A 10,289-nucleotide genomic window follows, 5' to 3' on the forward strand; every position below is an offset into this window, starting at 1 on the left:
ATCCTTGGATTCCTGCGATCTTAAGATGTACAATAGCACCTTAAGGCTTAAACACACACATATATCAGTGAGTGTCTTCAGTCACTGATATATGTACAGTATTTCTGCTCTGTTTTTATGTATTTCATGTGTCTGTTGTAGCTGTCATTTCTCCTGCCCAGGGACTGCAGTTTAAAATTAGCAAGGATGACTAAACTGGCACATTTACAGAAATGTTACAAATGTGCAATGCCTCTGCAACTCAAAACTGTATTAAAAAAATAACAAAGTTGTTTGTAATATTGTATCACTATTGTAAACCAGATTATTGTCTCTGATGTCCAATGCGAGTAAATGTCCCTAAATCCACTTAGGTCCCTTATAACAGCAGATCTTGCTGGATAATCATTGTTTTTTAAATATAATTAAGTGTAAAAGCAATCCAGTGATGACTGTCTGTACAACCATGGTCAAACTGCGAACCGGAAAAGCTAAACTAGAATTCGGCATAGTTTTACTGTCATGGGCCAGTTTGCCAAACTCCAAACAGATATGGGTTAAAAAGGCAGGAAGTTGCCGCCCACGGCTAATGGACGGACTCCATGGCAACATTGTACTTCATGTGTACACCTCCCAAAGTGTTATGGGTAGTTAGAGCATAATTATCCCCCAAATCAACAATCATCAGAGCAAAATCCATTATGATTGAGCTGTTTTAATGCTGCATTTGAATAGTGCAACACAGCGTCAGAGGGTGCTCACAGCGTCACTCTTTCAACTCATGTTCCAAAGATTAAAAACAGAAGTACTCAGTTTACAAATCAAGTTGAATTATCCTTTCCCACTGACAAATTACGGCTGCTTTTCACATGGAAATGAATCACATTAAATTTTAATAGATGATGATAATAGATACCTTTTTACTGTACAGTTGCCACCCTCCAATGTTATGTCCCCTCTGACTGTGTATTTTAGACAGCACCTGAACACATAATTTGTGGGCATATTCTCCGGTTCTCTAAAAACACACATTATCACTGCAATTATCCTTGAGTAAAGAGCCTTTGAACACTTAACATGCAGCTTTAACCTGAACTAAGACTCCCTCAGTGATTATGATGTTGTCTCTTTGCCGGTGAAATTGAACCATTTCTGGCAGGGTTACATTTTTCCCTCCACTATATGCACTTTTGTGATTACTGTGAAAACAACATAATCAAACCTTCCGAGCAGGAAATAATGCCACTTTAACCCATTCACATTGTGGATTGGGATTGTGCCTGGCAGACATGAATAGACACTGCCTTATGCAGGGGTGTTTTGAAATGAGGCTTAACATATTTGACAGGAAGAGAGCGGCCCGGAGGCTTTTAACCCCTTCCCGCACGACTGAGTGGCCTCCCTCTGCTCCTTGTGAATGAAGGGGAAATCTTACATTGCTCCTTGAGCGCCAACCTTCTACATTCCTGACAGCCTGGCATATACCAGGAAAATGTGTACACATCAAAGCCATTAAAGTGTCAATCTCCACGGTGGGCTTAAACCAGGTCAGTGTTCATAGGAAGCTTGTGAATAGTGCATTTTTTGCCCTCATTCTGGCAGTCAAGACTTCCTCTAAAGAGCTTATATCTTAGCCATTTGAAATGACAAAGCAGTGTTCAAAAGACGCATGGACAATTTCTTTCTCTGCTGTTAGAATATTCCAGTACTCATTTGCATACGGATTTGAGGACCATATGCTTCCTGACAAGATTTACTGTACAATATGGTCGCGTTGGACAGAAGGCTGAGTGCAAAAATGCTCCGTCACATTATACAACCCCTCCTTTGCTTTTCTTTATTGATTAACTCAATCAGAATTACCTCTGGAGCATCGACGACTGCAGTTTGGGTCATGGATGTCAGCCTTCTAACCTGCCTGTTGGCGTGTTTTGCTCTTAGTGTGGCTCAAGGGGTGAAGGTGAGGATGGGATAGATGGGATACTCTGAAATTGATGTTTTTTCTTCTTAGAAATTCAAATTCTGTCACAGGCTGGGGAAAAACATGAGAGAAAAAATAGCCCGCTGTTTATCTGGAGGTGACAACTAACAAGCACTATCCTGGTAATTAGACTGCCGCAGTGCACATGGGCGAAGCTCTCCATAAAGTGTGCTTATGATTAAACATTTTCTTCTCTCTCTCTCGCTCTCCCTCTCTCTGTCCTCTCGCTTTGCATGTTTGGGCACAGCTCTGCCAGCCATCCGCATCCGTTTCCATTTTGACTGCATTAATGACATGGCCACACACTTAGGCTTGGTAGCCTGTAATGAGACTGCAGAGTGTGACTTATAGCCCATCTTATAAGTGTAATAAAAGTAGATGTGCACGTGTGTGTGAGTAAGCAGGTGAAGGTCTTTCATCACGATGCGCATTTGCAATGTATGCCGACCCTCTCTCACACGCCTGAGTCTACGCTGCCCACCTGGTGACAGGTGAGCATGATTGAAGTGCATTTCTGCGGGGAGGAAAACAACGGATGCCATCCAATCGGCCATCTCATACATACAGAGAGGCTGTTTGATTGATGTCAAGTTAGGAAGTGTACACAGTGAAAAGCCAACCTGGCACATCTCCATTACCGAGCGCCACCTCACTAAGAGGTGACCCGTGACGCTCTGCACTCTAAAAATTAAATAGGCTTCAAAATGAGAGTTTTGTAATCTATATCTTTTGAAATTTCCCTGAGAGCTGTTGAGAGTGCAGTGTGATATGAAAGGCGTGAAAATGAGAGGGATTACATTAAAAACATTTCACCTTGCATCTCAGCTGAGTCTCTGCTCAACAGGGTATCTTTAAGCTATCAAAGCCCTTGAGGTTTTCTTTGATGAGCCCTTTCATCAGATGGTCTATTACATGGCTGTTCTTGGAAAAATCATTAATTTAGCCAATAACAAACCTTTAAAAGAAGACCTCGTTGGCTCCATTGAGATCTAAAAGGAACCTACACCAACCTCTACTTTTTAGAGTGTGTGGCCTCTAAGCATGTCCAACACGAGTGCTTGATTGCTCCGTGAACAAACGGCCAGTGAGGAGACGCTTCATAAAATGTGTCCAGCCCATTAAGTTTGAGGGAAGGACTCCAGTAATAGCTGTCCTTCCACAGGCCTGTCTGTTAAGACAGCATGGTGAGTGACTCCCTCCTGTCACGGCGTTCATTGGGTGGCACCACATCATGATATCAAAGAGGATGACTGGAGCATACGCGCACAATCCGTGCTGACGTGGGGATAAGAATTATAATTTAAACTGAAATATTAACATCTTACAAATGGTAGCCAAGAATCCCACGGGTGCCATCGTGCATAAATAGATGTAACATCACAAAGACAAGCAGAGAGGGAATGCAAAATCTGCGTGTTTGTCTTTGTGTGTTAAGCTGCATACACCAACACACGCATTACATCACTCGTTCGTTTCATCGCTGTGGTTCAGCTCCACATATTTTAATGTCCTCCTTGCAGGAGTCCAAACTTTCTGCTGTTATTGGGAAAAATGTGCATGAAATATGGAAGAGGCAAAACTCAAGAAGCATATGATTGGTTGCCAGAATAAATCTGTGGTGGCATAAGTCTGCATATAATTTAGAAGGGACTATTTCCAGAGAGGCTGGGTGCAAGTAAGGGGTGTGTGCTCCGTCTCATACAAATCCAGCGGTAGATGTTACGTGCCTTGCTCTGATGCTCCTGGGCATTCTCCTGTGCGTGTGTGTGTGTGCGTGTTGAGAAGGGGGAGTGAAGGGGGGGTCACTCCAAATTTCTCATGTGACGGAGCATAACAGGGAATTGTAATACACAGCAACATCATAAATTTGATTACATTACATTGCACTGCAAGCCTGTAAGCCATTTCCAGGCACCATAAAAAGCTATAACTAAGTTACCACGGGTACAAAGAAAAATGAATAAAGCCATTTTCTTTTAACGACCCGGGCGCTGGCGAGATATTGTTCTCTCCTCTGGCTTTTATGAGCTTTGCAGACGCGCGATGCGCTCATTGCAATCGAAACAGGAGACGGAGGAAGATGGAAAATGTTCAACTTCAGGAAAAAATAGACGACAATTTCTGTGGTAAATGTTTCAACACGTACTTCCAGATAATAAAAAAACCAAAAAAACCCGTAATGTTGTGTCTTCAGTAGGTGTCAGAAATCACTTCTAATGCATCCAATGGATCTGAATGATGCAAAAAGAGATATATGGTTTAATAGAGATGGTTATACTGGTTTTAATGGAGATGATGGACACGCACAGGGCTTCTCGCTATCTTTTAAAACTTTATCACTATGTGAGAACATGTTTGGTTTAATGTATTTGGCCTTAATATGTGGCAGCACATGTATGCGTAATTTCGAAGATAATCATAAAAACCTGAACTAGAATTAAAAAGAAGAACCAATTTAAAAGTTGGAAATTGAAATATCCCTGAGCCAGTTTTCATTTTATTTTTCATTGGACATATAACAACATCAAAAGAGTCACAAATATCCAAGGTCCGGAAACACGCCAGCGAATTTAATTGAAGTCGGAGTTTCCAGCGTTCAACAAGGGCATCATCAGCACTTGGGGGAAACAGTCGGTGTCATTGCCGCGCTGACTCCACCTCGGCGGGGCTGTGGGGAGCTCGAGTGGCGCATCTCGAAATGAGCCCAACTCCTTTTTTTTTTTTCTCTCTCTATACACGCCATTGACAAAGTGATGCGCAAATCCGGTCCAGGGGTGTAGACTCACAACACTACAGTGGACTCTGAGAAGTCCAACATGTATACCTCGGGCTTAAACATCACATCAAACAACCGGTCCACACACGCACGCACGCACGCACACGCACACACACACAAGGAGACGGAGAGAGACAGAGAGAGAGCGAGAGAGATGGAACTGAAAAATCGAAAATGGCATTTCCGATTGGTGCATGCAAGAAGTGAACGTCTCATGATCTACGGATATGTCCATATCAGTGGAGTCTAAGGAACGCTTGACTTGGCTAATGAAGCACCCCCGCTGTGGAGATGCACTTGTTAGATGGATCGCCCCACTCCCCACCCCCCCCCGAAACACTCACACACACACACACACACACACACACACATACCTACACACACACTCAGACACACACCTCCGCCCGAAAAAAAAAATGAAAAAGATGATGCGTTATACATCGACTACAAGTGTGAGAGAAATTCTTCGGGATCTTCTCTCCGCTAGAACCACCCAGGTTTCTTTTCTTTGGGAGATTAAAAAAATGTAATTAACTCTCAGCGGGGGAATGAAAGGGAAGTCGTGCCTGTTACGACAGTCGTTCACAATGATGGATATCCTCCGCGCTCCGGCAGCTGATATGCTCTGCTCACCGGCAGCAGCTCTGCGGTGGCAGAGCCGGAGTCTCCCGCTGAGTCCGGGACTATCGAGCATCTCTCTCTTTCGCAATAAAAAAAATTAATTAAAAAAAAAGCTCGGAAAAGCCTCTTTGCAGTATTCTGAAACGATTCTCCTCATTGAGCACTTGCCTGCCTCGCTGTGCGGGTGTTAAGACGGCAGGATAACGCACGGCTCGTGCGCTCCCACACCAAATGCCCACATGCCTATTTTTTGTTTAAGCGCTTCGTTTTGACAATGACACTTGCCAGCTCTTGTAAAAATAAATAAATAATAAAAAAAAATACCTGGCAGATAAAAGTAGCTGGTGAGAGTCAAGAAAAAGGAGCGAGGGAAGTGTGCCTACCTTTCTGTCAGCCTCGGAGTTCCTCTTTCTTTCTTCCCAGCTTGTAAACCCTCACATCTTCATGATTAAAACAAGCAATAATCCCCGCGTTTGTGCGAAACTGTGTGCGTCCCTGCGGCAGGTCCAGTGAGGAGCGGTTCACGGGTTCCTCTGCCGGGTTAAAGAATTGTTTTTAAAATCCACCCCAAGAGCGCAGGTTGCTCAGGACGCGTCTGGGTACGGCAGGAGGAGTCGCTCCCTCAGCAGCAGCCGCCGTGCGCACTTGGAGAAGCCAGAGCTCTGTCCGCGCAGGGAAGCTGAGGGAATGATGTCATGCGTCCGGCCCTCCCTCTCCAGCCACCCCTCAACTCACGGTTCTCTCCATCTTCTCTCCCCCGTCCTCTCATCGCCCCCCCCTTGTTTCTTGTCGGCACATTGTTTTAACATGAACAAAGAAGGAAAACATTTAATCTCCTCCTGCACATTTAAACAGTGATTTGGTGAGCTTTGACAGAATGTAATAATTTTCTTTAATGTTTCCAGGATTTAAATGAAACACACATTGTCGCAACAACCCGCTGTTTGTTTGTTAAGCAGTGTGGAGACATGTTTTCCATATGTTTAAATTGGGTTTTAGGCTCAGGGCGCTCCGTATCACTTGCTTTGGGTGATGTGTTTTTGCAGTGCTCAACTTGACGTGATGAAGTCATGCCGTCCCCCCACGCCTCGCTGAAGGTATCGTCCAGTGGCATCGTCAGCCTGCCTTTACCCGGGATAAGGGGGGAGGTAAGGTAGCATGAAACAGACCAATGCGCGCCGCGCACCGAGTCCAGGCAGCCCCCTCCTCCCCGGTGCAGCCGGCGCATCTTAAAGATAAAGCATCATATCTTCTCATCGCTATAGGTGAGGTTCATTGGGCATATCAGACACTACACTGCAAATGAAGAAGTGTTTTTAACAACTCATTTTGGCTTTAGTAAAGCAATTGTTATTAATGGGACTGTGGATGAATTTAATGATTTAGAGAGCACAGGATGTTTTTTTCTTTCATGATTGAAACAGAAAATTGGGTTATTTTTTGCATTCTCCTCAAATATGTATGAGTCAAGAAAAAAAACCCTAAATCTGTAGGTCAGTGAACAATACTGCCTGTTTAAACTGGCATATTTAAAGTGTCTAAACTGCATTTAAATTCCTCACAATGAGCAAGCTGTGCGGTATTTTCTGCAATCCTGACTTTGCTGCTGGCTGCTTGCTGGGTAAAGAAAAAAACTGAAAGAAAAAAGGCTGCAAGCTTGTTTAATCAATCAACTTCAGCTGCAGGTTTTACTTAATCAAATCTTTAAAGTAGCAGGGCTGCCTCTCCCCCCCTCTGCTCAATGTATTGGTGCACAGATGCTGTCACGGGGACAAGCTGAAATGAAGCCCATTGCTGGAGCTCGGCCATTCATGCTTCCCCTTAATGCATGGGCTTGTTCCTTGAGGGGGGCACTTAGCTTCAAGTGGCAGAGAATTGCCTGTTGCCGGACACTGGAAAACACAGGTTCTTTGTTCACTACATACTGTCATCTGCCAGAACATCCTTCCATCCATGCAGTTCACCGTTTGCTGAAAATTACAACTTATCTGTATTTGTGTTATCAGATTGGGGGATATGGACAGAAGACAGATACACAGGAACTGACTTGCCAATGCATCACAGGGCTAAACACATCCACAGACTCCATAGACCAGGAGGATAACCCATGCAAACGTAAAGGGTAACTCCGCCAATTTTACTCATTAAGGCGTGTACAGGTCTGAGGGAGTAATACTGTGTTTGTAAAAAAAAGTTATTTAAAGCCTTTTGTGGCTCCAGAGGAAGCTGTATGTGATCTGATAAATCACCTCCAGTGATGTCATTCAGTGGCTAAGTTGCATTGTGGTTAATGTAGGCAGTAGTTTTAGCAGTCCACTAGTTTAGCGTCGGACTCATTATGGACAGTTTAAAAACAAGAAGAACCAGAGTTTTTTAACATTTTCATTCCGTGCCTTCTTCTTCTTTTCATAAACCTGGTGCCTACATTACTCACAATGCAACATGGCCACTGAGTGACATCACTGGAGGCAATTTATATGATTACATACAGCTTCCTCTGGAGCCACAAAGGCTTTATACTACTTATTTCTTATTTGCATAAGTACTACTCAATACCTGTGAACACACTTCAATATGTTGATGGAGTTACCCTGTAAGGAACCATGCAGGAAGCGTGTTCTTGCAAAGCAGCGGCTGAGTAACAAGGACCAGGACCTTTTTTCTTAACTTTTATATTCATGTATGAACTTGACGCGTGTAAATAAAATGTCAGGTAAACTGTATGTCATCCTTCATAATTGAGCCATTTGATGTTGAGTGTCTCATATTTACACAGGCACAACAAACTAACCTGTGAACGTGTAGCCTATTAATTAAATGGTAATAAGAAGGTAAAGGGCTACAATTCACACACTCTCTCACACACCGGTGGCAGCATTTGCCCAAAGGCACCTCAACATGTGGGGATTCAAGCACCAACCCTGTGATCAGTGGGGGTCCCACTCTACTACCTAACCACAGCAACCTGTTTGTTTTATTAATTAAGATAAAACAAACCCTAATTGAATCTAAGGTGTATTTTACATGCTTGTATAATAATGTATTACACCACACTACATGTAATATACACCTGCACTATGATAATGTTAATAGATGGACTTTGTATAGGTATGTTGGTTTATTCTAATCACATAATGCTGCCTGTACCAGAGTAATAGAGGACAATATATAAACAGAAGTTGCATATGTCAAACATTTACGGGATCACAATGGACAATAAAAAGGTCCTTTTTTTTTTGATTGCACATAATTCAATCACATTCTGCAGATAAAATATAAATAGATGCATACAATTCACATCAATTCAAATCCCTGCTTGAATGCACTTGTATAACCTACGATTGAACCATCTTTAAACAAAGATATATTTTTATATTTAGCTTAGCCCATTATTACAAATCTGCAGTGCATCAGCCCCCTAACTTGATGAATGCATTTGACCTTCCGCACAGCCACTTGTTTCCATTCTTATCTTTCTTTTCAGAAAGCTTTCGTGAAAGGAAAACGAAACAGAAATTACATGAGCTGAAATTTTGGCAATGATAAAAAGTCAGCCTGAGTTGTTGAGAACAGACCAAAGCATGACAAAGTACGTGTATGTTCCTCTCAAGATGGCAGACCTTGATCGATCTCTGTGACAGGAGCTGGTAGAACAAAGAGTCGAGGATGCATAAATTGAGAACTGGCAAGCAACCCTCAAGAGCAATTTCAATTTCATCATTTGTGGCCCCAGCAGGGATCAAACTCCGGTTCTCCCATGAAGCCATTCTCTTCCCACTGAGCTAGACATGACCATGTGTAACCTTTAAGCCAAAGCATCTAAGTCCCTTGGACTGATAATTTGATTGTCCTTTGCTTGTCTCTGCCTTTACTTCAGATAATTGGACATTCCTTTTGATAATGTCTGCTGATGCCAGTCAGGGGGCATCAGGCATTGCGAACCGACAGTCAGGGTAAGAGGTAGATTTAGGATTTCGTTATTTTCAGTATGTTATTAATACATTTGCAGTCCATCTACTACATGTGGGTTATCTAGTAGTTTTTAAGAAAGTGCCATATAGTAGTCTATATGTATTATCTATTATCTATTTTTTCAGACAAGGCCAATGTTAAACTACAGAAAGAAAGAAAGAAAGAAAGAAAGAAAGAAAGAAAGAAAGAAAGAGACAGTTTTATATTTTACAAATTCACCACAATACATAAGAATGGCAACATTTGCGTCTGTTTACTTAACGTCAGTGAGGCCAATCAATAAAACAGTTAACGTAAAAGTCTTTGTAAAACGTCTGTTCTAACCTTGCTGTGTTTTTGGGGAGGACGAATCAGAAAGAAAGAAAAGCGCTACGACAAAGCCTTAATAGAGGCCAGTGTGTCTCAGCTGCTGTGGCCTTTTTCAGGGTCACAGAATTAACAATGAAAAAGGCTCCTGCTGGAATGCTTTGGTTGCTAATATAAATCTCTCTCAGTTAATCTCAGTGTGAGAGGAGCAGACATATTTCATTTGCATCGTGCCTTAAGTCAATTAACTTGTCAATCTCAAGTGCAAAGTAAAGGGCTTATATACGCACCAGTTGTATACCTTCTCATGAACTCCACTCTTCTGTGAATTGAATCTAATAGAGCTTAGCAGGAATATATATACCATATATATATATATATATATATATATTTATATAAATAAACTAATAAATCAGCATCCTGATGTTGGTATTTGCTGTAAAGCTAAAGGCTAGCAGGTTGTATTTACCCTCACCAATCTAATTTATGGTACTTGATGGCTAATAATGCATCCTCATGGTTACTCAAGATAATCCACAGACTTTTTGATGAGCAGTTTCATTTAGGAGCTTTCGTCAACGCCTCCTCCTTGGCTGAGCTGTAACGCTAGCTAGCTTACTAAGCTTTGTTAGCTCTCTTGTCCACAAATAGATG

The 10,289-nt window shown here is 42.3% G+C and overlaps 1 protein-coding gene across 10 annotated transcripts in view; it reads right to left on the reverse strand.

Annotated features, from left to right (window-relative positions):
- ptprsa (protein tyrosine phosphatase receptor type Sa) overlaps positions 1-6,005 on the reverse strand; it is a 238,323-nt gene extending 232,318 nt beyond the window's left edge. For all 10 annotated transcript variants that reach the window (XM_084354187.1, XM_084354195.1, XM_084354186.1 and 7 more), the window contains exon 1: positions 5,741-6,005. The gene's annotated coding sequence lies outside the window, so the exon portion shown is untranslated. The remainder of the gene's footprint in view (positions 1-5,740) is intronic.
- Between the last annotated feature and the right edge of the window lie 4,284 nt (positions 6,006-10,289).

Source organism: Pagrus pagrus (genome assembly GCF_965226575.1).
Source record: "Pagrus pagrus genome assembly, chromosome: 6".
Classification (NCBI taxonomy): Eukaryota; Metazoa; Chordata; class Actinopteri; order Spariformes; family Sparidae; genus Pagrus; species Pagrus pagrus.